The sequence below is a fragment of the Prosopis cineraria genome, unplaced genomic scaffold, assembly GCF_029017545.1.
Source record: "Prosopis cineraria cultivar Desert tree isolate PC_DT_omini unplaced genomic scaffold, ASM2901754v1 PC2, whole genome shotgun sequence".
In the NCBI taxonomy this organism is placed as follows: domain Eukaryota; kingdom Viridiplantae; phylum Streptophyta; class Magnoliopsida; order Fabales; family Fabaceae; genus Prosopis; species Prosopis cineraria.
In genome coordinates, this window is record NW_026555333.1 from 19382959 (window position 1) to 19389336 (window position 6378).

General features: G+C 34.7%; 1 pseudogene; it reads right to left on the bottom strand.

Moving 5' to 3' along the window:
- Window positions 1–966: 966 nt before the first annotated feature.
- LOC129299841 (uncharacterized) lies at window positions 967–5889 on the bottom strand (annotated as a pseudogene).
- Window positions 5890–6378: the final 489 nt, after the last annotated feature.

A 6378-nucleotide genomic window follows, 5' to 3' on the forward strand; every position in this document is an offset into this window, starting at 1 on the left:
ATGTATGGAACGAGAGGAAAACAAAGAAAGCAACAGAAAATAGAAAGTTTAAGGTAGCAAACCTTACCTCACTCTTGTATGCTTGGTTGTTACTTGCATGAATTGGCATGTTTGTTATGTTTGATGAATATATGAAATCATGCATTTATACATGAGATTATGATTGATACATATCATAGACCTATGTATGTGTTCTTCAAGTAATGCATTGATAGTTAAAACATGTTATTATGTCATGAAAGTTTAATTAGTTGCAAGCTTATTACAATGCCAAGCTTTGTCATATATCTTTAGCTGGTGATTGTTTGGTTACTGAGATTCTCTCAAATCTTACTTCTAATAACTAACCATGCTAGGTTATAAGCTTCCAAAGAGCTAGAGCAAGAAGCAAAGGTAAGTGAATGAAAAGGTAATTTTCCTATGGCATTACTTTGCTAAAAGATGAAAAATATATAAATAATCGTGTAAATTCATGATGTGACCTTGGTACGTATAATTCATAAGTGGTCATGTATGATGACCAATTTGAAATCCTAAACTAGCCTTGAAATCATGATTTTAATATGCATGATTGGTGCCATCTAGATTAGGTTCTTTTTGAAGAAAGGATACATGATCAATTTGAAATCCTAAACTAGTCTTGGAATCATGATTTTAATATGCATGATTGGTGCCATCCAGATAAGGTTCTTTTTGAAGAAAGGATATTGTTTCATTGTTCATCATATAGTTAATCAAGTTCAATGCCCATAAGAATTTTTATGAGAAAACTAGACACATATAGCTTTCCAACAAATCCCAAACCAAGTCATTTGGACATGTAAATCTTGAGTAATTAATATTTCAATTATGGCACAGACTCTGTAAGAGAAGCAGAGCAGTTTTAGAGAAACAAATAAACTATGCTATTTGAAACCAAAAAGGATTTAAAATGTATTTTTATCATATAAATCCCTTCAATAGCTTTCAAGGTAATTTTAGAGTATCCTCATATGAATTTTCTAGATTTAGTAATGATTTTTTAAAGTTCAGAAAAAATTCTGAACCTACCAAATGAGTAGTAACCTGATGATTAATTTGTAATTTTTAATTTATAGGCTTCAATTTTATCATAAAAAGGACTTCAATAGCTTTCAAGATAATTTTAGTGTGATAAAGCCTGTTGTTGCTGTTGTTATTGAAGGACTTTGGAACCTTCATATGACAATAGGCGGACTGCATTCTGGTAACTTTGTTCAGCAAGTTCTTCTCCAGAAATCTCTAACATGGATGCAACATAATCAAGCACCTGCATGTGTGTACAATGAAGACCTGAGTGTCTAAAAGAAATTATTACCACTTGCTTGACAATGACATGTGCTACACTACACCCAATAATTGTAGCTCGTAATTTATATCCCTCTTCCATTTTCTTGGTTGAAACTTCTACTTCCTACAAGAGAAACACAGCCACCCATATGCAATAACCATTCATTCATACAAGTAAAATATGACAAATTTTTGTCTTCAGCAGACAAATTGTTGTCTCCAACAAAGCAACTGTCAGAAAATTTCATGTAATCACTGTCAGTGAAACTCAAATTCTATCGGCGCGTGAATAACGGAAAAAGGGTATGCTTCTTTAGAATAAATAAGACAACAACAAAGACAACATATAAGCCACATACGTTGCGAATGTTTGCTGGATGATTAAGTGTTTCTTTTGACAACATTTATATGTTCTCAAGGAGACAAGCATGTTCTTCGATGAAAAGGAGAGAATCTATGAATCTAGCAGAATATTTGGTGCATCTGTCTCTAATAAAATCCTATCAGATGATACCTAAATGGAATGTGAAGTTAAGACCAGTCACAGTTTTGACATATAAGAGATTGGAAAAATGATCAAATATCAGACGTTATGAACATTACCATCTTCAGCATTTTCTTCGCCTTGTTTGCTTTAAGTGACATAAGGAACCCAAACAAGGAAAAATAAGCACCAAGCTTGGAAAATTCACAAAACCATCTCAGCAGAACCTAGGTAGGAATGAAGAATAACACTTGCAGGGAAAGGCCCAATGGACCTGGAAATTTTGAAATTTTAAAGGAATAATGTAAATGAGAAGGCTTAAAATGAGAATTCACTTCAACAGAAATTTTTTGGAACTAACAATTGAAAGAGATAGGAAAAGATAAGATATCAATATCCATACTCCATCAGCTCTAGAAGGTCACCAAAAGCTCGAACACAGTGAACACATGCTGGCTTGTTCAACTCTTTTGCAAGTTCAAGCTGCTGCCGTAATAATTAAACCTGCAGAGATGCCTTAACACATTAGCAATGATCTAGCCAATATTTTCAAGTAAAGGAAGGAACAAGATATTAAGGCTGAAGCCACTTCCTACACATCTTTATCAAACTGTGGAAGAATCTACCCTCCTATTACGGTATTATATATGCAGACATAAATATATAAGTAAGAGAAAGCCAAACCGGAGCTTTCATGGATTGCTCCAAGAGAACTGATGAAGCTATCAAGAGTTCCAGACCACTGAGGGAAAAAATAAGAAAGATACTCCACAGACAACTGAAAAAAAGAGGATAATGAAACACTTGAGGTGGTAAAACCTGCTCTGAGAAATCAATCTGCCTTCCATGAGATCCTTTGTCCGCACCAATCTGAAATAAAGTAGACAGTCTATTAGAACAATGTTGAGCACATAATAATAGAGCCAAGTGTCACACGCTGCTACAGTCAATTCATGTGAACACAATATAAGAAATCGCAGCTACACATGCACGCACACCCCAAAAGCATCCATGCATTTTAACAGCTGTGTGTAAGATGGGAAATCATGCATGCACAAGCACTGGGTACATCCAAAAAGCTTTGGATAGTTTGGAAAACAATTAATCTCTTTACCATAAAAAACAAAGACATGTAACTTGTTACTTTGTCACTCACTAGCCTCATGTTTTCACTAATTAATACTTTCTATCTTGTGAATTCTCAAATATCATACGGTGGTCATCCAAATGAGAAAGAAAATGTATAACACAACAAATAAAGCTCCAAAAAAAATCATAGTTAGGAACTCCTTTTTTTAACGTGAATAAACTTACTTTCAAGTAACTACAGTCTAGGCATCAACCTAACTGAGCTGCAGAGAGACAACAAAAGCAGTGTCCTCAACTAAAAGTGAACTCTATAATTCCCTAGAATAAAACAAAACAACAACAAGCCTTTATCCCACTAGGTGGGGTCGGCTACATGGATTGTAAGACGCCATTGTGCTCTATCATTTATCAAGCTTTTAGGAATATTATTAATTAAGAGATCGCGTTCAATAACTTCCAAAAGTGTTCTCTTAGGCCTTCTTCTACCTCTTTTAATCGGACTCAAAGTTATATGTTCCACTCTTCTTACTGGTGCCTCCCTTGGTCTTCTTTGTACATGCCCAAACCATCTCAACCGATTTTCTACCATTTTTTCCTCAATAGATGTCACCCTCACTTTTTCGCGTACGTGCTCATTTCAAATTTTATCTTTACGTATATGTTCGCACATCCATCATAACATTCTCACCTCTGCTACTCCAACTTTATGCTCTTGCTGTCTCATTAGAGCCCAGCATTCACTACTATATAACATTGCCGATCTGATAGCAATGCGATAAAACTTTCCTTTAAGTTTATTAGGCACCTTACGGTTGCAAATAACTCCTTTAGCTTTTCTCCAATTAAACCACCCAGCTTGAATTCTATGTGAAATATCTCCACTGATTTCGCCATCATTTTAAATAACAGCTCCCAAATATCTAAACTTTTTCACTTGAGGTATAATTTGATCTCCCAATTTCACTTCCAAATTATTGTTGAATAGTCCTTTACCAAATTTACAATATAAATATTCCGTCTTACTTTGACTCAGATGAAAACCTTTTGACTCCAATGTCCTCCTCCATAACTCAAGTTTGCAATTAACCTCTTCTCTTGTCTCTGCTATAAGAACTATATCATCCGTGAATAGTATACATTTCAGAATTTTCCCTTGAATATGTTCCGTCAAAACATTTAAGATCAAATTGAACAAATAAGGACTCAGAGATGATCTCTGATGCAGTCCAATCTTTATAGGAAAATCCTTTGTTTGACCACTAGGCGTTCTTATACTAGTTTTTACCTCCTCATATATATCTTGTATGGCTTTAATATAAGCAATCCGTACTCCCTTTTTTTCTAACGCTTTCCAAAGCACTTCTCTTGGTATACGGTCATAAGCTTTTTCCAAATCAATAAAAATCATGTGTAGATATTTATCTTTACAATGATACTTTTCCATTAATCCCCTTAATAGATAAATCACCTCTGTAGTTGATCTACCTGGCATAAAACTAAACTGATTTTCAAAAATACTTGTCTCCAATCTCAACTTATGCTCAATTACTTTCTCCTACAATTTCATTGTGTGGCTCATGAGTTTAATCCCTCTATAGTTAGTACAATTCTGAATATCTCCTTTATTTTTATAAATAGGAATTAATGTAGTTCTCCTCCACTCATCAGGTATTTTCTTGGACCGTAAAATCACATTAAATAACTTAGTTAACCATCTCACCCCTTCTTCACCTAAGCATTTCCACGCTTCGATAGATATACAATCAGGTCCGTTGGCTCTACCATTTGCCATTTTCTTAAGAGCTTCCTTTACCTCCTTATCACGTATTATACGATAGAATGACAAATTTTGTTCTCCTTCACTAGTTACTAAATTCCCTAGAATCATGGAAATTAATCAATAAAGGAATTTTTAAATGGAAAGAAAGAGATAGCTCTCCAACTGCAACAGAGAGTGTAGCATCAAAGTATTCTTTCAGGGTCTTAAACTAGTTGGGGCTCCTCTCTGCAACAAACCTGCACATAGAGAAGTCCCGAATCCTCTATACTCATCCGAATTAACTTAACCAGAAAAAAAAACAAAAGAAAAAAAAGCGAAAGAAACAGAATGAGGAAGCAAAAAAGATGAGATTGATACTAGAAATGACCATGGATGATGACCAAAGCAAGGAATGATGGAAGGATGGATTTCGCTCATAACCAAGTGCCAATCTTTCTCAAAAACTCCATCAATGGCAAAGCAAATTACTCCAATATCTTGGGTAGCCTTGATTAATTGGGGGTCTTGATAAAGATTCTGGAGCCCTCCAGGTGATAGTGGGCATCAAATAGCTTGACCATCACCGCCTCTTAAATTTGTGAGATGTCTTGACTTGACACAATATTATATAGGTGCTCCATAAGAAGGCGCCTTTGATGTAAGAAACTAAGAACTTTTCTCAAGTCTTTGACCTCTAATTTTAGGTACCAAATGTAATAAAGTGATTAAGAAGATTGGAATGAGTTACTCCCATAGAATTGAAGCCTTAAGCTTCTCATGGGGCATCTGGCTCCAATGGAATGATGAAGTGGGTGTTGACATTATCCTCCACCATTGACAGTTTCTCCTAACATCTATGAATTCACAAAAATACACTAAGATTCTTAATCTAACAACCACTTATGTCGAAGGCAACCTAGAATTACTAGTCCCTTACTTGCTTCATTGACTTTGCTTTTACCTAATTAATTTATTGCAATGATAATTTTTTAATCTAGAGTATTAATGGCTACAAATGTCTATTTATCTACCTAAAGCCCTCTCTCAAGTTAATGATGTTATGTCTAGCATAATTACTCAAGAGGCAATTCAATTCTAGCTTACTCTACAATGATTATATGGGACACTTAAGTATATATCTATCCTAATTGCAAATTAGATAATAATCTAATCCCATATTACTCAATTCCATAGTCCAATTAAGATCCTTTTTGTTAAGGAAAATCCTAATCCCCAAATTCATATTTAATAGTGGCCAAACATCAAATAGATGATTATGTGCATAAAATTAAGTATCCACTGATAAAAAGTCCAATTCAGCCACGCATGGCTCTCAAAAGTCAAAATAGCAAATCGCAATGATTTACACATCAAAATAACGAGGCAAAGGAGAAGAGTAGATAGAGATAAGCACTCAAAATATGCTGTTTACAGCGAAATCATCATCATCACATAGCAACACGGCAACTCCACCAAACCCAAACATTGAATCACATTAAACTTAGCCAACGGAATCTTCAATAATAGTAAGCCAGCAATCAATCATTATAGCTTCACTGAACTAACCAAAACATTCCAATCATATAAAGCTTAGAACAGGTTCGTCGTGCAACATTACAGGAATCAAAACAAGAAAACAGAAAATGCATACTCAGATATAGCGACGAAATCCAGCACTAAATCACATGAAGAGGATGAATAACATTCGACTATTAGTCTCAATTCGAATAACAAATTA